Source organism: Lissotriton vulgaris, chromosome 5 (assembly GCF_964263255.1).
Source record: "Lissotriton vulgaris chromosome 5, aLisVul1.2, whole genome shotgun sequence".
NCBI classification, from domain to species: domain Eukaryota; kingdom Metazoa; phylum Chordata; class Amphibia; order Caudata; family Salamandridae; genus Lissotriton; species Lissotriton vulgaris.
In genome coordinates this window covers 114334776-114359903 of record NC_141693.1, presented here as the reverse complement: position 1 = coordinate 114359903, position 25128 = coordinate 114334776, and the positions used below count along the sequence as shown (strand labels likewise).

Here is a 25128-nt window from a genome sequence, read left to right as displayed (position 1 = left end):
TTATAGAGCTAGCGCCCCTCCCCTTGTGCTTGGGCGTCCACTCTCCTAGACTAGGTTCCCCCTTGCTAAACCAATTGAGTTGTTTATAATCTGTAATCATATTGTTTATCATATCACCCTGCGGAGTATGTTTAAGGGGAGCCTGATCAGTAATGACAATAAGTTTCCTCTATCCCTATTAATATGACAACCCATGCTGGGGTGCAAATAAAAATCCCCCAACAACATAATCATCATAAAGTGGGGAAAACAATAGAAACAACATCAAAAAATGTTCTAAGGTTTCTGACAACAACATGTTAATCTCTAGCTGAGTCGGAGTTATAGACATTCACAGTTAGCACCCTGTCCAAATTTGGAAAAGTCAAGAGAATACCTAAAGGTTTAGTTGAGTTAGAGGCAACCATCTCCACTTTACAATTCAAACTCTAGTACCCCTCTAGCTTTTCCATGTGAAGAATAAATGGCAGTGGCAGCAAACCAGACATACCCATCCAGGTACATACTGCTCTGTACATCCCAGATCTCTTGAAAACACATTATATTGTGGGTGCAAAGCATCTTAACACACACCTCATCAAGTATTCTGCTTTGGACACCATCTATATTCCAACTTAACTCTTTGAGAACAATATCTAAGCTTGCCACCATAGACACCACAGGAATTCCTGCCCCGGGGGTTGGGGCCAGTCCATCAGGATCCCTTCGACAAGTCAATGGCTCAAATCAATTGCTAAGATGCTGACTAGGGCCTTGTCCCTGAAGGGACATATTGACAGAGCCACCTCTCTGACCACAATTCACCCCCCCTGCATAAGGCCGGTCTTTGGGGACGGATAAAACAAGCATTTGCAATGCAATAGGTCTCGCATTTGTGAAAGTTAAAGCTATTGGCATTGTTAATGACAATGCTTTTTTTATCTGTTTTGAAAACCAACACATAAATACATGGCATTGCCATTTACAATGCCAATAGCTCAAACACTTTCAAATGCGAGACCTATTGCATTGCAAATGCTTGTGATAACAGGCCATCTGATGAAACGAGATCCAACATTATGACCAAACCTGCCAGCCCTTCAAAAGTGAATTAGCGCTGTACCGCCTCTTTTTTCCTCCAGTGTAGCAAATGTGAGCATGAAGAACCGCTGGCAGCTGATGGCTGGTATGCAAAGCTACACACATGGAGTGTAAGGACATAGGTTCCCTGTACCTCAATGACTGGGACAGCGCAACACAAGAGTAACCAAAGGGCAACTTCCAGGCTTCGATAGCTGTGCATTGAAGCCTCCCACCAGCCTACCTGTGAGAGGTGCTTTTAGGTACACATGATCCACAGCTTTGAAGAACGTTACTTTTTTTTTTTTTCACAACAGATTTTATTGAGCAGTTAAAGCAGAGTAAAACGGTGGCTCCCCACAGTCAGGAGATCACCACCAAGAGTTGTGGTACAGTTTATAATGCATGCACAATGTCCGATCAATAAGAGGAGAAAAAGCCCAAGAAGAACAACCCCTTATCCCACCCCTACCCCACCAACTCCCACTACCCCTCAACCCCCCCCAATTCCCATGCTAACCCCACGCACGTGTGTATAAAATTGTAGGCAATACTTGGGTGCGATGTGACAGGTATGCCACAGATCTCAGGCCTACACGGTACATCTCATTCATACGTCTTCCTCTCGTTCCACTGGGGGATCCAATGACAGCCCCCTATAATCAGCCCACCGCTTCCAGATCTTAAAATGCTTACGGGGGCATCCCCTTGCTTCAAACACCGGTCTCTCGAGTCCCATGTAGTAATCCAGGCCAGCCTTCCATGCACACAAGGGGGGGGGCTCTTTCTCCCTTCCATGCCCGGGCCAGGTCTCTCTTGGCCACAACAAGTCCCAACAACAGTAAGTGGCGCTTATATATGTTCCCACCGATACCCTCCATGACATGGAGCAGCCCCAGCCGAGGAGTATGGGGAAGATCCCACCCCAGGACCTCAGACAGGCAGCCCCATACACCTTTCCAGAAGCTAGACAGTCTAGCACACGACCACACCGTATGCAGCAGCGTACCCAGTGCGGCCCCACAGCGCAGACACTCCGGAGACTCAATCAGTCCCGCCCTCCACAGTCGCTCTCGGGTGTAATAGGCCCTATGAAGATATTTAAATTGGATTAGCGGAAGCCGCATTGCAATAGCCGCCCCTCGCGGGGATTCCAGGGCCTCCCTCCAATCATCCTCATCCAGAGGACCCACATCTACCTCCCACGCCGCCCTAAGGGGAAGTAATGAGGAGGAGCAATGAGTAACCAGCGTCTGGTAGATGCGGGAGACCTTCTTATCCCCTAGGTCTCCCATAAAGACCTTCGCTTCGACCGGACTAAACTCAGGGAGAGACTCCAAGTGAGCGATACTGGGGGCCAGTGCATGACGCAGTTGTAAATAGCGGAAGAATTGAGATTGAGGCATGTGGAACTCCGCGCTGAGCTCCTGAAACGATTTGAGGGTGGTTCCGGACATCACTTGGCCCAGCAACGAGATCCCAATGACCTCCCAGCCATCAAAACCGGCCAGAGTAGAAAGCTCCGGGAGCAATCCATTGTTCCACAGTGGCGTTTCTGCCGTCAGCTTGCCCCACCAGCCCATGCGGCGCAGCGCCTGTCTCCAGACAGAAAAGACCACTTTCGTGACAGACGGTAACGACCGCCTCAACCGGGCTGAGTATAAGATCGTGTGTAGCGTATTTTCCCCCATTAGCGAGCGCTCCAGAGCATAGGCCGGGTCCCCCCTGTCGCCATTCCACCATTCATTAAGAATAAGCAGTTGGGAGGCCTGGTAATAGGACAGCAGATCGGAAGTGGCCAGGCCACCGCAATATGTGGACAAGAAGCACGTCCGTAGCGCCACCCTGGCCGCTCCTCCAGCCCATAGGAAGCGGCCCAACACAGAGTTGACTTGTCGAAACCACTGCGGGCTGATGGGGTGGGGGTAGTTCTGCAGCTGATATAGCAGGCGTGGGAGCGCTACCATCTTGAAGATCGCCGACCTGCCGAATATGGTTAAAGGCATCCTAGACCACGTTTTGGTATCAGCCTGAACTCGCTCCCATACAGGCACTATATTGCGTTCCCAAGCAACTGTCGCCGATTCCGATAGGAACACCCCCAGGTACTTCAGCCCGTCGGACGCTACCCGCAGTCCTGCCGCCCAGGGGTCCGTTATGGCTCCACCTCCCAGCACCCACAGGGTGGACTTGTGCAGGTTCAGCCGAAGGCCGGAAACTTCTCCAAAGATATGCATAATGTCTAACACTCGGGGCCCCGAGCATCGCAAATCTGTAAGGAAGAAGAGGACGTCGTCAGCATACAATGCAATTCTGTCCACCAGATCCCCACTCCACACAAACCCTCGCATCTGCGCATCTATGCGCACCCAAGAGGCCAGGGGCTCCATAGCCAGGGCGAACAGGTATGGGGACAATGGGCATCCCTGCCTGGTTCCCCGACCAATCCGAAACTTTTCGGAGATCGCCCCAGCGACCCGCACCGAAGCTGTGATGTCAGTATACAACAGCTTAATGTACGACAAGAACACCGGGCCCAAGTTGAGACGGGGCAGGAGTGCAAATAGATACGTCCAACTAACAGAGTCGAAGGCTTTGTCCATGTCCGCCAACAGCAAAGCTGCCTGCTCACCCAAGGCCCCCATGGCATCCACCGCCGCCTGTGCCCGCCGGATGTTGTGACGCGTCGCCCTATGAGGCATGAATCCGGCCTGATCAGGGTGGACCAGGTCCGTAATATACAGAAGTAGGCGATTCGCCAGAGCTTTTACTAGGATTTTGGCCTCAATGTCCAGCAGGGATATGGGGCGATACGAGTCATGCCTGTCAGGGGGTCTACCCGGCTTTGGAAACACCACAATTTCCGCATGGCGCCAATCAGATGGTAGCTTGCCCCGGGTTCGTGCCGCCTCGAGCGCACGTCTGTAATGGGACCCTAACAGGAGGTGGAATTTCTTATAGAACTCACATGGGTAACCACTCGTGCCTTCCTGGTGTTAAGCTGCCCCAGTGCCTCCCCAAGTTCCTCCGCTGTAAGCGGAGCGTCGAGCGCCTTCCTGGCCTCATCCGAGACCGCTTTCGGTGGCAGGTCATCGATGAATTTAGCCACCTCGTCCGCTTCCAGACACTCTCGCGGGGCATACTGCTCCCTGAAGTAGCGGGCGAAGCTTGCCGCCAGTTCAGCCGGGTCTGTCATCACTGCCCCGTCCTCCGCAGGGAGGCCTGGCAATGTAATCGGTTGAAGGCTGCGTTGACATAGCCTATGAAGCATCGTACAGGACTTATCTCCCCACTGGTAGATTCTACTACGCGTGGCGAGCCACGCCTGTTTAGCCTCATCATGTAAGATAGAAGCATAGGATTGCTGCGCCTGCAGGAGCAACCGTATCGCAACCTCGTCTCCCCCTCCCCGGCTTCGCTGTTCCAAGGCCTCTACTTGTGCAGCTGCAGCAGTAAGCGCTTCCCGGTGTTTCCGGCGGGCGGCCGCACACCAAGCAATGTCGACTCCCCGTATAGTGGGCTTCATCGCTTCCCAAACCACCACAGCGTCGACATCTTCTACTAGATTGTCCCGCCAGTAACGATCAACCGCCTCTCTTACATGTTGGACATATTCGGGTTGTTGTAGGTGCCACAAGGACATCCTCCAACGGAATGGTTGTCGTTTCGTGTGAAGCTCTATCTTGACGAAAACTGGGGAGTGGTCAGACAGTCCTCTCGGTAATATCCCGGCCTCCCGCACCCTACTCGGGTATGCACTGGGTACAAACACATAATCCAGCCGCGAGAAGGAGCCATGCACCGCAGATGCATACGTGTACTCACGTGCCACAGGGTGCATATGGCACCACACATCTACCCAACCCATACTCTCCACCATAGCATGCAACCGGGGTGGGGGGAGGGGGGGAGCACCCGTTGTCAATCCTTGTCTCCTCTGACTGTCCACACAGACATCCATCACCTCATTCCAATCCCCCCCCAACTACTGTCAAGGACTCTGGGATATCTTCCCAAATTGTAAACCGCCTCTCAGACAAGGCCCACTGCTGGGGGGGAGGGGCATAGACACTTCCAAATACCACTGGTTCCGCACCCATCATCCCTTTGACAAAAATATATCGACCCTGCGGGTCTGCCCACTGCTTCTCATGAACATAAGCCACCCTGCGATGTACCAAAATGGCGACACCTCTGGACCCTCTAGAAAATCCGGCATGAAAGACCTGTTGAAAGCCAAACCTCTGTAGGCTAAGTACCTTTGAACCCAGCATATGTGTTTCCTGAAGCAAAAGCACATCAACTGCCTCCCTTGTCCCCCAACGTCACTTCGGCCTGTTTTTTCCATCTCCGCCGAATCGGGAAGATTCGCAGGTTCTTATCCCAAGAGGCCCTCATTCTTGTTATCCTTGCCCTCATCACCTCACGTCTAGACTATGCCAACTGTCTATACGTGGGGGTTCCTGCCTGTCACCTTTCCCGACTCCAACTGGTTCAGAATCAGGCAGCCAGACTAATCTTTCAGCAACCTAAATACCAGCATGTCACCCCTCTGCTGAAGACTCTACACTGGCTCCCTGTTGCGCAACGGTGTGTTTTTAAAATGGCTTGTACCATTTTTAAATCCCTGTTTACCTGTGCCCCTGCCTTTATTTCTTCTTGTCTGCACGCTTATGTTCCTCCCCGTCACCTCAGATCGTCGGCTCATAATCTGCTGACCACTCCCAGGTTTAACCGTAAAAAACATGGGGGCGCTTGTTTCTCTTTTCTTGCTCCCACTACCTGGAATTCCCTCCCTCTTGTTATTCGTTTGTCCACCGACTATTGCTGCTTTCGCAGTTCTTTGAAAACCCACTTGTTCCGTCTGGCGCACGGTTAGCTGCTCTGACCCTGAATGTTTCTTCTCCCGCCTGGTCTTGAGCGCCAAGAAACCAATTGGTGAATGCGCGCGGTACCAAATCCCTTTTAATAATAATAATAATAATAATAACGTAATACCGCCCCACGTTTAATCTTATCAAGCATCCCCCGAACATTCCAGGTTACTACACGCAGGGACTCGTGAGGGAGCGTAGTAGATCGTTCAGCCATAGTCAATTGGGTTCCCCCAAGCAGGCCCTCTGTGCCACCCCTACACACCCCACACCCTTCTCAGTACAGCAGAAAACAGCACGTGCGGTCCCCCCCACCTACCCCAGAACCCCCCAACAACAACATCTACCCCCGCCCGGACCCAGTCCCTCGCCACCCCCAACACCCCCCTCTCACCCCCCTCTGTCCCCAACTCCCCCCACCCCTATACCTCATAGAACTCTGAAGTACCTGTCGCGGCATGGACAGTCCCGGACCCAAAACGGAGGGCCCAGGACCAACCATACCAATGGATCCCAACACCCCTTAAAACCGTAGAATCACACCCCCCCCCCAGTCAACTCCCACAGCGTGTGGAGGCTGGTGGCCCCTATCAAGTCTCCTCCCGAACCCCAACTGTGATACCACATATGATCAAGGCACTACTCAGGGCAGGCAGCTTAGGCACCTGCGGCACCGCCCGAGATGCAGTCCGGTCGTGGAACCCCCGGCAGTTCAAGTCCACACCTCTCGTAGAGAAAAGTAGATCACCCCAGGTTTTCAGCGACCATTCTCAGAATGATCGGACTCCATTGTTCCACTGTTCTGTGTCGCGCTGGCGGAGGCGGATCTCTTGCGTGATCGGGACCTCCGATGTCGTCCACCCCAGGCCGGTCGGTCTGTCCGCTCCTGTGACGACCCCCTCGAGCTATGAAGGACTGACGTTGATGCTGTACAAGCTTAGTGTAGTCGGGAAAAATCATAATCTTCCGATTTTCATAGGAGATGGAGCCTCTGGTTCTCGCTTCCCGCAATATAACATCGCAATCATGATAATTCAAAAGTCTGGCAATTACTGGTCTGGGACGATCACCCTCCGGCGGCCTTTGTGTCAGGGCCCGATGTGCACGCTCAATCACGAAGCAATTGGAGAGAACCCCCGGGGGGAGCCAACTCTCTAGCCACTGGGACAGGAACTGCTCCATATTGTCCTTCTCACATCTCTCTGGAAATCCTATAAAGCAGAGGTTGTTCCTGCGTGCGCGCCCTTACGCATCCTCCACTCGAGACGCGAGGTTCTTTTGGACGTGCTCCATCTCCGCCATTTTCCGTTTCAGGGTCCCAACGTCGTCCTCAACCACCGAGATCCTGGATTCTGTCTCCGTGATCCTTGCCACCGCATTCCGCAGATCTTGGCGCAATAGAGTTACATCCGCACCCACTGCCTCAATCTTGGCGCCCAGCATGTCCCTGGACTGAGTGATTGCCGCCATGAGCGCAGCATTGTCCGGCCCCGCTCCATTGCCACCACTGGACGTGCCAGGCCCTCCACTGGGCCCTGTGAACTTATCAATGGGACCTTGCTTGGGCGGACCGCCACCTCCCCATGTCATGGCTGCGTGCAGTCCCGGTTCCACTACACCACAGGTGTCCGCGCCCGCGTGGGCTCCACAGATCGTTAAAGGCGTCCAACCCCGATTAGCACTGGGGGCCCTCCTCAACTCCCGGGGGAAGGCGGCCACGGCTCCACGGACTCCGACTGCAGGCGGGCTCCTCGGCCGAACCAGACTATGCGCCACAAACTAATTCTGAGCCAGCCCTGGTCTGCACCCACTGCGCCGGCCACCTCGTGTGTCCAGTCTCGTGGCCCACTCCAGCACACAACCCCCGTTGCACCACAGCCAGCTCCAACAGTTCGGCAATCCCAGGGGAGTCACTCACTGTTTATGATGGGTCTTGGGGCAGCACTCCTGTCGCTGGTCTCTCACCGGCCCACAAGATGCCCCAGGGGGGAGCTCCGCAGCCGCACCAACAGTCCGTCACGGCCCCACACCAGGGTCGCGGTCACCCAGCTCCCGCCGTCGGTCCGCTCGAATGCAGGTCCGGGGTCGGCCCCCGGGTCTCGGAACTCGAGGCCGCCCGCAGTCCGCACAGGCCGCAGTGGTTCTTCGTCACCTTGGGCACCCCTTCCACGCACAGGATGGCCACTCGGGGCACAGCCACAGCCCCACCAACTCCTGGTGCCACCAATGCTGATCCGCTTCAATCCAGGCCCGGGGCCGGCCCTTGGGTCGCGGAACTCGAGGCCCCGGCTGCCCGAGGTCTGTACAGGCCTCAGTGTTTCCTCGTCGCTTCGGGCTCTTCCCTGACGTCTAGGGCGGCAACTCGGGGCACTGCCACGGCCCCACTGACTCCCGGTGCCACAGTCTTGAGCCGGAGTATCGCCCGGCCGGTCCGCCCACCGGCCGCCGCCCACCGGTCCTCCGCTCGGCTACCCTAAAATCGAGGTCCCGGCTCCGCCGACGAGTACCAGGCCGCACTCTTCCGCTGATGACCCTGGCGCACTGGATTGCCCGGGAGGACAGCTCATCACTCTGGAGAGCCCCGGGCACCGCCAGAGACACTCGCCACACAGGTGGTACGACTTATGGGCTCGGGGGCCAGGATAATTAAGCAAATTGTGTCCGGGCCGGCGGGAGCTCTACAAGGCTGCGACTGCCATCTTCGCCCGCTAAGCCACGCCCCAAGAAGAACGTTACTTTTAATCATAGAATGTAAAGCTTGTACAGCACTTCATATGAGTGCTGACACTGCATCCTAAAACTACATAAAGTACTCCAACACCCTCCGGGGCATAGTTCACACTCTAGAAAACCTCAAAACATAAATCAGAATGTATATATAAATCCAGATGATGCCTTCCTGATGATCCCATCCAGCACTTACATGAGCATTCTTTGCCCCTGAAATATCTACCACAATTTATAAACGTACTGATAAGTTTGGCTCCCGCTATATCGAAGGCCCATTAGATGCCCTCCTGCTGTTACAGGACATTCTTGAGAAGTGAGACAGTAGGGGAGCACTGTAATGCCTGAATGAAGGACAAGAAACATCCTGGCACACAGATGAAAAGTGCCTGCAGCTATTTGTGTCTGCATAGCATGCATTAATGAAGAAAAAAGGGGTGCCAGGGCTCGAGTTTGAAACACCAAACTTATTTATTCAGCTGGTGTAAAACCTTCCTTTCAACGATTCAGGAGGGTGTGTATTTATCATGCATTGGCTTAATCAAAGTACATTTAATCTTTGTACAATTTTCAGAGTGAGAAAACATTCCTTCAACTGTGGAAACATTTTAAACACATTTATACATCCATTACAGTGCTTTCGATATATTCAAACACAAAACAAAGCAGAGAAAATTTTTTCATCAATCATTACATTTCAAATAAAGAAAAGAACTGTGAATCGTGTACACCTAAGCTCATTCGGGTACATTTGTTTATGAATAGATTGCCCTATATTTATTTGTGCGTCGTTTTTAGACAGCCAGATAGCCGACGCGTTTCCAAACCCTTCTTTAATCACTGGGGTTCTTCATCAGGGCTGGGCTGTGTACCTATGGTGTAAAATTTGAGGGACATTTAGTATCTCCTTTTCCCCAAACTACTTAATCCAATCAAAAAACAGGTAAAGCCTTTCCATTAATTTTACCTGGTCTCGCATGAGTGTTGGGCGCTGTTTTCTAGGTGGGGCATCGAGTAAAACTTAAACTTTCACCACTACCTGAAGGAATTAGAGGTAGGTAAAGATTGTAAGATTTTAAGCTTCTTTCACTGCTTTCTATCTTTAATATACTTATGGAACACTGACACTTACTTGTGTATGTGATCGTGTTAATCCTTCACTACATCGGTGGCCTTTTCTAGAAATTTGACTGCGCATTCCGCGAGGGTAATTGTTCTGTAAGGTCAGAAGTTAAATGTCAATTTGTGGCCAGAAATGCTGCTATACTTGTGTGTGTGTGTCGGTTGTCTGTTCCGCTTACTTGTGCGTGTTGCGGCGAGGGACCCACGCGTTGCTCTATTTTGTGCCTAGTTGCTCAATTATCCACTTGACGATGCTTCAAGTTTCTACAAAAAAAGGGGGCACAACAGTGGTTGCCGTTACTGCGCGGTCGTGTTTTAGTTAGTTAAAACCTTCGGTTTAAGTACCGGGGGAAGCTTACCCTGATTTATGTCTATGAGCGCCGCATCCTGGGGTCTGCACGCTGCGTGACTCTCACTCCGTTTGCCAATGTTCGAAAAGGATTCCAACGCTCAGCGGAACGCGGTTTCCCATTTAAATATGCTGCTCAGCATTGTGGGATATGTAGTTTTACGGATTTTTCGGCATTTGTTTACCTGATGGTGTTGAATGATGTAGTCATTGCTACAAGTGCAGTGCTCTGATTGTGATCTCCTCAGAGTATATTAATTTTGGGGATAGGTGGGGTTCACAGGGGCCTCAATAATTAGACCTTTGTAATTCGGACATTTCGTTCAGGCCATCCATCACGCAATTAAACTTTAGAATTAAGTATGCTTCCTTTTGTAGTAGCATGGCATCGATATTTCCTCCTCTTGGGGGGATTTTCATGGCTTGTAGTATGGTCCATTTGAAGTCTGTCTCATTGTGACTGTGTTCCACAAAGTGCTGGACCATGGGTGCGGACAGCACTTTGTTTTTAATTCTCGATCTGTGTTGAGCTATTCGTTGGTTAGCTCTTTGTGTGGTTTTCCCTATGTACAGCTTGGGACAAGGGCACATGACTGCGTATATGACGTTGGTCGTTTTGCAGTTTGAGAATCCTTTGTGTATCCATTTTGTGTTATTGAATAAGAACTCTTCACCTTCAATTGTGTTGGGGCAAGAAACGCACGAGCCACATTTATGGTGGCCTGTTACGGGAGGTAGTTTCCATAACGTGCGCAGATCAGTTTTGGCTTGGCTGATGCCCAAATCGGCTCTAACTATGTGCTGAGCGATACTTCTGTTCTTTTTTAGGGCAAACAATGGCTCCTCCATTGGAACTTCTGAGTTCTTAATTAAGTGCCAGTTCTTTCGAATAATTGATTTCAACTTATTCGTGTAAGGCCCAAAAGTGGTTACACATATTGGCCTCTCAAGGGGTTTAGTTTCCTTCATTGAATTCAATAATTCCTCCCTTGGGGTGTTCCATGCCCGTGTGGTGGAATGTTTCAAAAGTTTGTGAGGATAGCCTCTCTGTTGCAATTGATCCCTTAGTATCTGCGAATGGATCAAGAAATCTTCCTTCCTGGAGCAATTTCTTCGGATTCTCAACATTTGTCCGTAGGGCAAATTGGATTTTAGGCTTTTGGGGTGGTAGCTTGCATAGTGCAGGATCGTATTCCTGTCAGTGTCTTTGCGATGCAAGGTAGTTGTCAATTTATTATCATAGGGAAAAACCACCACATCAAGAAAAGTCAAAGATGTTTTGCTGGATGTTACTGTGAACTTTATGTCTGGATGTCTGGTATTAAGCCACTGGTGGAATTGGGTGAGCATTTCTTCAGACCCTTTCCACTGACACCAGATGTCATCAATGAAACGATACCATTTGGTAATGTTCTGTTGGAAAGGATTATTCCGGTAGATGTAACGCTCCTCGTACAGGGCCATGAAGAGCACCGCCATTTCTGGGGCATAAGGACACCCCATGGCGGTGCCCTTCACCTGCACGTAGAACGTGTCCAAGAACCGGAAGTAGTTCCTTTTGAGTGCTATTCTCGCCAAGTCAATAATAAAGTCCGTGGGGACTCTATGTGGTCTGGGTCGTGTCTCGAGATAATACTCCATTGCTTCTAATCCCTCCTGCTGGGGTATTTGGGTGTATAGGCTGGTGACATCAAAGGATACCATCAGTTCTTGATCTCCATCAAACGGAGTCCCTTCAATCTTATTGATAAAATCCCTTGTGTCTTTCAAATAAGATTTGACTTCGGGTAGAAAAGGTTTTAGGAATACATCAACATACTTCGCTAATGGTTCCAATAATGAATCACACCCGGAGACAATGGGTCTCCCGGGAGGTTCAGTCAAACTCTTGTGGATTTTCGGGAGAAAATAAATCACTGGGATGCGTGGGCTCTTTTTGTCTAGGTATTGGAATTCTTTTGTTCCCAGTATCCCCATGTCTCTACCTTCCACTATTTTGATCTGAATCTCAGCTTTGATTTGTGGAGTTGGATCCTCTTTAACTTCTCTGTACCACTCAGGGTTTTTGATCTGACTGTTAGCCTCTGCAATGTATTTTTGTCTGTCCCAGACCACGAGTGCACCCCCTTTGTCAGCGGGTTTTAGCACTATCGAATCATCTTTGCATAAGTTATTTAGAGCCAGCTGTTGATCTCTGCTGATGTTCCTCTTGAGGAACATTTTTTGTTTACTTAATTGAGTGATGGAGGATAGAACGGCTTGCTCAAAGGCTATTATTTCCTTTGGGATTGTATATGATGGGGGCACAAATGTGGATTTGTTGGATAGATTAGAGGGTTCATTGACTCTGTTATCCTCTCTGTGGTAAAAGAATGCCTTTAATCTTAATTTTCGACAAAAATCCAAGGCCTCGATCTTTAGATTTGTAAGGTCAGTGTGTGCTGATGGCACAAATTTGAGTCCTAGTTCCAATACAGATTTTTCGTGTACCGTTAATTCTTTATTGGAAATGTTTACTATTGAGGTCGGGTCTATGTTTTGTACTGGGTTCTTCGCGTTCGCATTTCCCATGGTTGGGGCTGCGGTTTGAATCTTACTCTTCCCCTGCCTTCGCCTTTCTCTAAAAAAGGATTCCTTTTGGAAGATCCCTCTCTGGGGTCTGAGTCGTTGGCTGATTCTGAGGATGAACTCTCTGAAAAAGTTGTGAACCTATTCCTAGACCTCCCCTGGTACTGTGAAAGCACTCGTCGGGATTCAGTTTGAGTATAATAGTCCTCTTTGAGGTATGGATAAACAGATTCTATTTTGAAGGCCTTGACGTCTTTGTCGAATTTATTAGACCTGAAGCTGATGGTGTTGTCTCTAAATGTGGCGATTTCTTTGTTGATTTTTTCGAGTAAAGCCTTCGCTTCGTCCACTGTATGATTATCCTCTATAGCTTTGATCAATGCCTCTATCTCTTCCTTTTCTTTCTCGCAAATTCTCTTCGCTGTTTCGACTGTGTGGACCATAAGGTCTCTACTACATTTTGTCGCAATGTAGCTGAAACCCTTTTTGTATAGAGGGTCCTCTGTGAACACCACCGGTACGTTTTTGACTTGAAGACCCCAAGGGATAGTTCCTGCCTTGAGGTGTTCAAATAGAAAATGCCCGTGCAGTTCTGTGCGGGTATGTTTTTTGTGTAATCTTAGCAATTTGTCACTTTCGTTTTGTTGTTGAGCATTTGTGCTAAGTTTTATGGCGGAAAAAGGAGATGGTCCCGAAATTAAATTTTTAACATGTGCCTCAGAAAAGGACAAGGTTTCCTCCTCTGACATGTTACAACAAGTTATGTTCTATAACCTGTTGTTAGAGTTACTCAAGGAAATGTTCTGGCTTTTAAGCCGCAAACCCAGGCTTCTGCCTGCTCTTTGTACTTATATAAATGGGGGGGTTTTGTCCTACGGGTCCTGGCTGGACAACAGTATTAATGAAGAAAAAAGGGGTGCCAGGGCTCGAGTTTGAAACACCAAACTTATTTATTCAGCTGGTGTAAAATTAATGGAAAGGCTTTACCTGTTTTTTGATTGGATTAAGTAGTTTGGGGAAAAGGAGATACTAAATGTCCCTCAAATTTTACACCATAGGTACACAGCCCAGCCCTGATGAAGAACCCCAGTGATTAAAGAAGGGTTTGGAAACGCGTCGGCTATCTGGCTGTCTAAAAACGACGCACAAATAAATATAGGGCAATCTATTCATAAACAAATGTACCCGAATGAGCTTAGGTGTACACGATTCACAGTTCTTTTCTTTATTTGAAATGTAATGATTGATGAAAAAATTTTCTCTGCTTTGTTTTGTGTTTGAATATATCGAAAGCACTGTAATGGATGTATAAATGTGTTTAAAATGTTTCCACAGTTGAAGGAATGTTTTCTCACTCTGAAAATTGTACAAAGATTAAATGTACTTTGATTAAGCCAATGCATGATAAATACACACCCTCCTGAATCGTTGAAAGGAAGGTTTTACACCAGCTGAATAAATAAGTTTGGTGTTTCAAACTCGAGCCCTGGCACCCCTTTTTTCTTCATTAATACTGTTGTCCAGCCAGGACCCGTAGGACAAACCCCCCCCATTTATATAAGTACAAAGAGCAGGCAGAAGCCTGCGTGGGTTTGCGGCTTAAAAGCCAGAACATTTCCTTGAGTAACTCTAACAACAGGTTATAGAACATAACTTGTTGTAACATGTCAGAGGAGGAAACCTTGTCCTTTTCTGAGGCACATGTTAAAAATTTAATTTCGGGACCATCTCCTTTTTCCGCCATAAAACTTAGCACAAATGCTCAACAACAAAACGAAAGTGACAAATTGCTAAGATTACACAAAAAACATACCCGCACAGAACTGCACGGGCATTTTCTATTTGAACACCTCAAGGCAGGAACTATCCCTTGGGGTCTTCAAGTCAAAAACGTACCGGTGGTGTTCACAGAGGACCCTCTATACAAAAAGGGTTTCAGCTACATTGCGACAAAATGTAGTAGAGACCTTATGGTCCACACAGTAGAAACAGCGAAGAGAATTTGCGAGAAAGAAAAGGAAGAGATAGAGGCATTGATCAAAGCTATAGAGGATAATCATACAGTGGACGAAGCGAAGGCTTTACTCGAAAAAATCAACAAAGAAATCGCCACATTTAGAGACAACACCATCAGCTTCAGGTCTAATAAATTCGACAAAGACGTCAAGGCCTTCAAAATAGAATCTGTTTATCCATACCTCAAAGAGGACTATTATACTCAAACTGAATCCCGACGAGTGCTTTCACAGTACCAGGGGAGGTCTAGGAATAGGTTCACAACTTTTTCAGAGAGTTCATCCTCAGAATCAGCCAACGACTCAGACCCCAGAGAGGGATCTTCCAAAAGGAATCCTTTTTTAGAGAAAGGCGAAGGCAGGGGAAGAGTAAGATTCAAACCGCAGCCCCAACCATGGGAAATGCGAACGCGAAGAACCCAGTACAAAACATAGACCCGACCTCAATAGTAAACATTTCCAATAAAGAATTAACGGTACACGAAAAATCTGTATTGGAACTAGGACTCAAATTTGTGCCATCAGCACACACTGACCTTACAAATCTAAAGATCGAGGCCTTGGATTTTTGTCGAAAATTAAGATTAAAGGCATTCTTTTACCACAGAGAGGATAACAGAGTCAATGAACCCTCTAATCTATCCAACAAATCCACATTTGTGCCCCCATCATATACAATCCCAAAGGAAATAATAGCCTTTGAGCAAGCCGTTCTATCCTCCATCACTCAATTAAGTAAACAAAAAATGTTCCTCAAGAGGAACATCAGCAGAGATCAACAGCTGGCTCTAAATAACTTATGCAAAGATGATTCGATAGTGCTAAAACCCGCTGACAAAGGGGGTGCACTCGTGGTCTGGGACAGACAAAAATACATTGCAGAGGCTAACAGTCAGATCAAAAACCCTGAGTGGTACAGAGAAGTTAAAGAGGATCCAACTCCACAAATCAAAGCTGAGATTCAGATCAAAATAGTGGAAGGTAGAGACATGGGGATACTGGGAACAAAAGAATTCCAATACCTAGACAAAAAGAGCCCACGCATCCCAGTGATTTATTTTCTCCCGAAAATCCACAAGAGTTTGACTGAACCTCCCGGGAGACCCATTGTCTCCGGGTGTGATTCATTATTGGAACCATTAGCGAAGTATGTTGATGTATTCCTAAAACCTTTTCTACCCGAAGTCAAATCTTATTTGAAAGACACAAGGGATTTTATCAATAAGATTGAAGGGACTCCGTTTGATGGAGATCAAGAACTGATGGTATCCTTTGATGTCACCAGCCTATACACCCAAATACCCCAGCAGGAGGGATTAGAAGCAATGGAGTATTATCTCGAGACACGACCCAGACCACATAGAGTCCCCACGGACTTTATTATTGACTTGGCGAGAATAGCACTCAAAAGGAACTACTTCCGGTTCTTGGACACGTTCTACGTGCAGGTGAAGGGCACCGCCATGGGGTGTCCTTATGCCCCAGAAATGGCGGTGCTCTTCATGGCCCTGTACGAGGAGCGTTACATCTACCGGAATAATCCTTTCCAACAGAACATTACCAAATGGTATCGTTTCATTGATGACATCTGGTGTCAGTGGAAAGGGTCTGAAGAAATGCTCACCCAATTCCACCAGTGGCTTAATACCAGACATCCAGACATAAAGTTCACAGTAACATCCAGCAAAACATCTTTGACTTTTCTTGATGTGGTGGTTTTTCCCTATGATAATAAATTGACAACTACCTTGCATCGCAAAGACACTGACAGGAATACGATCCTGCACTATGCAAGCTACCACCCCAAAAGCCTAAAATCCAATTTGCCCTACGGACAAATGTTGAGAATCCGAAGAAATTGCTCCAGGAAGGAAGATTTCTTGATCCATTCGCAGATACTAAGGGATCAATTGCAACAGAGAGGCTATCCTCACAAACTTTTGAAACATTCCACCACACGGGCATGGAACACCCCAAGGGAGGAATTATTGAATTCAATGAAGGAAACTAAACCCCTTGAGAGGCCAATATGTGTAACCACTTTTGGGCCTTACACGAATAAGTTGAAATCAATTATTCGAAAGAACTGGCACTTAATTAAGAACTCAGAAGTTCCAATGGAGGAGCCATTGTTTGCCCTAAAAAAGAACAGAAGTATCGCTCAGCACATAGTTAGAGCCGATTTGGGCATCAGCCAAGCCAAAACTGATCTGCGCACGTTATGGAAACTACCTCCCGTAACAGGCCACCATAAATGTGGCTCGTGCGTTTCTTGCCCCAACACAATTGAAGGTGAAGAGTTCTTATTCAATAACACAAAATGGATACACAAAGGATTCTCAAACTGCAAAACGACCAACGTCATATACGCAGTCATGTGCCCTTGTCCCAAGCTGTACATAGGGAAAACCACACAAAGAGCTAACCAACGAATAGCTCAACACAGATCGAGAATTAAAAACAAAGTGCTGTCCGCACCCATGGTCCAGCACTTTGTGGAACACAGTCACAATGAGACAGACTTCAAATGGACCATACTACAAGCCATGAAAATCCCCCCAAGAGGAGGAAATATCGATGCCATGCTACTACAAAAGGAAGCATACTTAATTCTAAAGTTTAATTGCGTGATGGATGGCCTGAACGAAATGTCCGAATTACAAAGGTCTAATTATTGAGGCCCCTGTGAACCCCACCTATCCCCAAAATTAATATACTCTGAGGAGATCACAATCAGAGCACTGCACTTGTAGCAATGACTACATCATTCAACACCATCAGGTAAACAAATGCCGAAAAATCCGTAAAACTACATATCCCACAATGCTGAGCAGCATATTTAAATGGGAAACCGCGTTCCGCTGAGCGTTGGAATCCTTTTCGAACATTGGCAAACGGAGTGAGAGTCACGCAGCGTGCAGACCCCAGGATGCGGCGCTCATAGACATAAATCAGGGTAAGCTTCCCCCGGTACTTAAACCGAAGGTTTTAACTAACTAAAACACGACCGCGCAGTAACGGCAACCACTGTTGTGCCCCCTTTTTTTGTAGAAACTTGAAGCATCGTCAAGTGGATAATTGAGCAACTAGGCACAAAATACAGCAACGCGTGGGTCCCTCGCCGCAACACGCACAAGTAAGCGGAACAGACAACCGACACACACACAAGTATAGCAGCATTTCTGGCCACAAATTGACATTTAACTTCTGACCTTACAGAACAATTACCCTCGCGGAATGCGCAGCCAAATTTCTAGAAAAGGCCACCGATGTAGTGAAGGATTAACACGATCACATACACAAGTAAGTGTCAGTGTTCCATAAGTATATTAAAGATAGAAAGCAGTGAAAGAAGCTTAAAATCTTACAATCTTTACCTACCTCTAATTCCTTCAGGTAGTGGTGAAAGTTTAAGTTTTACTCGATGCCCCACCTAGAAAACAGCGCCCAACACTCATGCGAGACCAGGTAAAATTAATGGAAAGGCTTTACCTGTTTTTTGATTGGATTAAGTAGTTTGGGGAAAAGGAGATACTAAATGTCCCTCAAATTTTACACCATAGGTACACAGCCCAGCCCTGATGAAGAACCCCAGTGATTAAAGAAGGGTTTGGAAACGCGTCGGCTATCTGGCTGTCTAAAAACGACGCACAAATAAATATAGGGCAATTTATTCATAAACAAATGTACCCGAATGAGCTTAGGTGTACACGATTCACAGTTCTTTTCTTTATTTGAAATGTAATGATTGATGAAAAAATTTTCTCTGCTTTGTTTTGTGTTTGAATATATCGAAAGCACTGTAATGGATGTATAAATGTGTTTAAAATGTTTCCACAGTTGAAGGAATGTTTTCTCACTCTGAAAATTGTACAAAGATTAAATGTACTTTGATTAAGCCAATGCATGATAAATACACACCCTCCTGAATCGTTGAAAGGAAGGTTTTACACCAGCTGAATAAATAAGTTTGGTGTTTCAAACTCGAGCCCTGGCACCCCTTTTTTCTTCATTAATACTGTTGTCCAGCCAGGACCCGTAGGACAAAACCCCCCCATTTATATAAGTGCATAGCATGCATAGCATTCAAATACGTGGCTCTGTTGTGTGCAGTGCCAATATAAATGCTATGCATTAAAAATGTTGGTGTTTTGCGGCCTCTGATTACATGTACGCAACAATCTGTTATCAAGCACAATTACTGTAAATTGCCTGATGCATCACCTGAAAACATAAATGAAATCTCAACTAAAATACAAAAACCTACTCTTGCTTCGAGAGGGGGATTTGGGTGCGGGGGAAGGTGCAGCCCCAGCTGTCAAGAAATCGAGACTATGCGGCCACATGCATCATTGTTGCCGTTTGCGATTTCTTAATTGCGAAAATTAAGGAATCACAATTAATAAATCGCAAAAGGCTATGCATCAAGAAATCGCAATTTTTTTTGCGATTTCTAAAAATTCCTTAATTGCGATTCACAATTTGCGAATCGCAATTAAGGAATCCCTTCCCATTGATTGCTATGGGCTAAGAGGCCCATAGGAATCAATGGGAAGTCATTCTCAATTTGCGATTAGCAATTTGCGAATCGCAAATAGAGAATGCAATTTCAAGGGTGCGGGGGAGTCCATAGGACCCCCCCCCTGCACCCCTGAAATATAACTTTAAGTGCATTTTTCACCTAAGGGCATGTGTGTGTGTAAAATGAAACTTTCAAAAATGCACTTTTGTGCGTTTTTGAAAGTTTTCGCAAAATACCATGAAGGTCAACTTCATGGTAATTTACCTCTCCCTATTTGCGAATTCGCAAATTTAAAATGTTCATGCATTGCATTTAAGAAATCTCAAATTGCGAATGCAATCGCAATTTTAGAAATCGCAACATGATTGCGATTTCTAAAATTGCGAAAAACTTAATACATCCCAATTTTGTCAATTGCATTCGCAAACGGCCGAAAATTGCGATTCGCACAGTTTGCGAATGCAATTCACAATGATGCATGTGCCCGTAAATACCTGTTTACTACCTCGCCCCATAAGGCTGCTGTGAAGTAACCCCACACAACATACTTATGTCATCATATGTTGTCCGATTTACTAAACCCGCCATTTCTCCCTCTGAACGTTGGAAAAACTCTAGTTAGTACTTTAGTCCTGTCTTCCATAGAGTATTGCAATGGGCTTTTTGCGAATGCTCAAAAGCTACCAACAGTTCAGAATGCAGCAGCTAGAATTTTATCAGGAACGCCAAAGTTCAAACCCATTTCCCATGTCGTCAAGAACTATCATTGGCTGTCGGTGAAGCATCGTATAAAGTTCAAGACACTTTGTATTGCCTTCAAGGCTTCTCGTAAAATCGGACCCCAATTTTTAATAAATCACTTAACAACTCACATTCCTAATGGGGCACTTCGCTCATCCACCGCATTTCAGCTAAAGGTGCCACGCACTAAAACAGCTTCCTGGGGCGACAGACGATTTGTGGTCACCACGGCAAAACTCTGGAACACTCTCCCATTGGAGATCAGATCCTGTCAGTCTTTGCTAACATTCAGAAAGCTGATAAAATCTTTGCTATTCAATCAATAATATTTCTATCAGGGTTCATGCCTGCCTTCCGTAGGGCCGAGACACCCCCGGGTATTTGTGCACTTTACAAATCTTAAAAATAAATAAATACCGGCTGGTCTATACTCCCAGTTTCAGGTTTTTATGTATGGGCATCCTATTCTTTCATTACATTTTGCACCTGGCAGAAAGTAATGGCGCAAATCGCAAAAATAAAGCTCCCACCGGAATATCACATCATAAGACACCCACTGTCAATCGAGAAGACTGACAAACATTGGGCAGCTGGTGACATTGCTTAGTACAACCAAATACGAGAAATACAGCAGCAGAATATGTGACCATCGATGGTATTAGAAATCAGCTACATTTTGCATATAAAGCTACAGGTTAACCTAGCAGTACATGGTAAACTAGAATACGGCACCAAACGTCCGCGAGACAAAGGGACAATATATGTAGCAGCCACAAAAACAGTTTAAGACCCCGAAACAAAAGCTTGTTCGGTTACCTGAAGGCCCAGGCACACTAACCTTCCAAGGTATCTTAAAAACAAGACTACAACTCCCTGCATGCACTGCTCTGTGCAATGCACGCACATGGAGCCGGAGACAAGGGGAGGAACTAGCCCCACCTCTGCGGAGGATGCAGACCCCCGGAGAGTCCTACTCACCACACTCGCAGCAGCCCCGGCGCTCAAGTCTCACGTCCAGCGGCCACTGTACCGGTAGAGCCGGGTCAAAAGCACTGCAGGAAGTGACGCACACACAGCCCGGGTGGCTCTCTGCGTCTGATGCGCTGCACCTGCTCCTTTAGAGCTGGACTCAGCGGACTCTCCCCGTTCCACCCGGTCACTGCCTCTGCCATTCCACCCGATCACCGGGGCCGGGCTCTTCTGATGCCCCCGGCCTCCTGCCGCCCATTGGCACAGCGAAACGGACAGGCTGTGTCACCCAATGGCGCTGATGGATTACAACAGGTGAGAGCGAGTCGCAGAGTGTGGCCTGAAACGCCGGAGAGAAAGCGAAAGCACGAAGTGTGTGTGTGTGTGTTTGTGTGGGTGTGTGAAACGCCAGAGGGAAAGCGAAAGCACGGGGTGGGGGGAGGATGAAGGGGGGGGGTGTTTGTGTGGGTGGGTGTGTGTGCGCACGCACTGCATGCAGCTGGCTTGCGTGGATGGAAGGGGGACAGGAGATGTGCACGCGCGTGGCTGTACCTGCCCGTACACCTGCTCAAATCTCCAAAAGCTCCTTGCGTGCCCAACTCCTGTCCCACTTCTGAGGCAAGTCCACAACAATAGAGCTCGCTGGCGACAGCGCTTCGCGCTGCGTACACCAGTCTTGACCTAAAAAACCTAGGAGAAGCACTGAAATTCTACATCCCAAAGCAATACTTGTCCTAAGATTATGTTGAAGGTAGCCCGCCCTCATAGCATTACGAAACTATACAACTATACAGTCGCCTCAGCTTAGTTTATGAGGATTCCCTATCCAGCCTACTCTCCGGATCATTATCATCTCTTCAAATAAGGACTAATCAAGTAGCTTTCTGCGCATTGGCTCAATCTCTAACACCCTGATCAATTGGTTTAAGCACTCTATGTGTATGGATCTTGTTATTATCATTGAAGGCTACTTCTGTCAAAATTACATGTCTGTAGACCTAGCTGGCCTGGCCCCCATGTAATAACAGCAATTGTATAAAATGTTTTTTTTCTGTGAACCTTCTACCTTCACCTCTCTGTGCCCCGCACCTCAAAATAGGCTGTCACTGGCACCTCATGCACACCATTGCCACCATGTTCTTTCTGCATGCACTGGTTGTTTCACTTCTTTACCTTCAATCCTCATGTCTTTGCTTTGCCATCGTCCACCCTCTACAGAGACTCTTCACATGCTGCCATATTGTTTAATGTGGACTTAATTTATTGTGTGTTTTCGGTTGATACCGCCTCTTCCCACCATGTCTCATTGCCGCCATGCCTCCTCTGTTGCTGGCTTATCCATTGTTCTTCAGCTGTAAACTGTCTGGATTGCCTCGCTATACACCTCTGGGCTGTGATCCTAACTGACGCTGTAGGGGTTTAATGGCTCCTTTTTTATTTCAATGTCTATCCTAAAGCTGTCCTGTGATGATGACCAAACACCAACTCATCACCCTACTCCCAAACTCCACCTGCATTTGGGTACCACCCAAACTGTTTCTTTTCATTCTCGCCCCTCAGTTTACCCAATTTATCTCCTTTTATTCTTCACTGTTATTTTTTTTATCTCCTCTTTTCATTTACCCTATTGTTTTTCCTAGCATCTCATTTAATTCTTCCCCATCCCTTGTTCAACCACTGTTCCTTTTAATTCTTCTTCTTCAGTGTTCTCCCCCTGCTACCCAAAATTCTCCCTATGACGCCTCTATGGCTTGACTTCTTATCAGTCCATAGGTCCCGCAGGCCGTAGGTAAGGTCTCGGAAAGGAGTTCTTGATCAAGAGTATACAGTGAGAGGTAAGGACTTTGGAGCAGTTACATTCATGAATAACTCTGTAAAATCTTTGGTTGCATAGAGAACGCCCAAGAGTGAGATTTTGCTCCAAAAGGTGTGGCTCAAACTCCGTGAGTTCGAGTGTAGTCCAAGATGTGTGAAAGGACTGAGACCAAGATGTGAGAGTCACACCGAATGAGTATCACTGTGCACTGTGGTGTAGCACTTGCATCATATGTTATCGATTGTGCACCAAGAATTGACTCTTGCAAGCAAAATGTGAGACTGCACTTGTTGCCCTTTCCTGCTTCTCTCTCTCTCTCTCTCTCTCTCTCTCTCTCTCTCTCTCTCTCTCCCTCTCCTCTCCTCTCCTCTCCTGTCCTCTCCTCTCCTGTCCTCTCCTCTCCTGTCCTCTCCTCTCCTCTCCTGTCCTCTCCTCTCCTCTCCTCTCCTCTCCTGTCCTCTCCTCTCCTCTCCTCTCCCCAGCCTCTGTTTTGAGTGTTCCCATTCCCGGCAATACAAGCAGCTTTCTTTCATAGATATTTAAGCAAACACAAAAGATTTGGACAAGGCTCCAATATTGAGTTTTTTTTTAGCTGTAGGTTTTGTGATAGAACCCACACTTTTAATGTTATCTTTAAGCCAACCATGGTAAACAAGACTCCTGTGGTCCAAAGTGACATCATAAAAAACTCAAGTTTCCCTCTTGTTGTCTCTCTCAATGTTACTGAGAACCCCTTGGCGGAAAATCATTGCCGTTATTCACTGTTACCCATCTTTTTTTCTATATATTCTTTCCAATCAGAAGTAATTCTTTTATTAATACAAGCAGCTTGAATAATAAATTAATCAAAAGCAAGACCGTTATTGCAGGTAAGTTGGTATAGGATAGTTCTTTGACGCTATCAACTGTTATTGTACTACAATTCTGACGCCTGACGCGGTTTTATTTTGTACAGACTGACTTTCTGGTGAGTGTCTTCAGTTAAAAGAGCCATGTTAGCAGATCCTTGTTGCCTAGAGGAGACAGCAGTTATGCATGTCAACTATTTAGGTATTCTGTTCCAGCTGTTTTATAGTGTAGAACAGGGATTCTTAACCTTTAACCTTCTGGAGGCCCCCTCTTAATCATTATTGGAATCTTGTGACTTCCACTGAATCATTATTTGAATTCAGGGACCCCAACTGATGAGACTCTCATCTAAACAATTTTGATCATTTGAACCGCCAAGCAATGCACCGAAATAAAGAAACAGCATTCATCAAAAATACACAAATGATGAAATATTTAATTCCCAAACAAAAAAAAAATATATATATATATTTTTTTAATTCAAATGGGAGGGTTGGAGCTTTTTAGTTGAGATCAACTATTGTCCATGCTATATTTTGTTTGATTCACTTGCACTGCCTAAATGAATTCACAAACTGTTTCTCTTGGAGCTTCTTTTTTTCATATAAAATTTAGAAATCTGTAACTTTATTTAATTTTCTAAGGAGCTACGGACACCCTGAGTAGGCATGTGGTCCCTGGACCACAGGTTAAGTAAGAACCTCTGGCCTAGAATGTCTACAAGCTCAAAGCTTGTATTATAGAGAACTTACTAAACAAACGTCTGACACTAGAAGTATGTGTGCAAGCCTGGTGGTTTCAATTTGATTTTTGGAGCTGACGAATGAGAATAATCACAAGGGAAAATTGTGCTTTGTTACAGTATGAAAAGATTATATCATATGTGGTCACTCTGTTGTATCTCAGTTCTATTTATCCACGCTTTGGCTGAGCTGAGGCAATGAGAGCACGCCTCAGCAGAGGCTTGCTTCATTAGTATGCTTGTATTTTGTGTTCACAATAACCTTGCCATGCTGTGGGAGGATAGTCATTGAACTCTTCACTATACCTTTATATATGCACTGGTGAAATTGTGCATGATGTTTCCTTTATTTAGTGTGTCCTGGGTAATATAGGAGACATTTCTTGCCGACTCTATACTCCGATTATACATTAGACACCAGCTGCTCGCACAGAAAGACAAAGATAGTTTGACACTTTCAATGTCTTATATGCTCTTTCTCTTAACTATCCATCTATCCTCCTCAATCTTCCTCTTGCCCCCAATGCATCTTTAAAAGCTATAAGATGGCAAATGATCCCCTGAGAAGTTGCGTCCTAAGAATTGAGGCTAGTTCTGTGAGTATAGTTGGGCTTTAACACTTTTTATCTGAGCTCTGGGTTTTGGCGATGCTGTGGGCTTTTGCATGTATTGGAGATGGTTTAAGTGACTTCAAAACTTGTTTTTAGATATACTTCCTACCCTCCTCAACTTCAGCTTTGTAAGTAGCTTCAGCAGCCATATTGGTTGCTTTTGC

General features: G+C 46.7%; 1 protein-coding gene across 1 annotated transcript in view; it reads left to right on the top strand.

The window, feature by feature from the left end:
• The window catches only part of ENTR1 (endosome associated trafficking regulator 1), a 261223-nt gene that overhangs the window by 96403 nt on the left and 139692 nt on the right, over positions 1–25128 (top strand). The window lies entirely within an intron of this gene.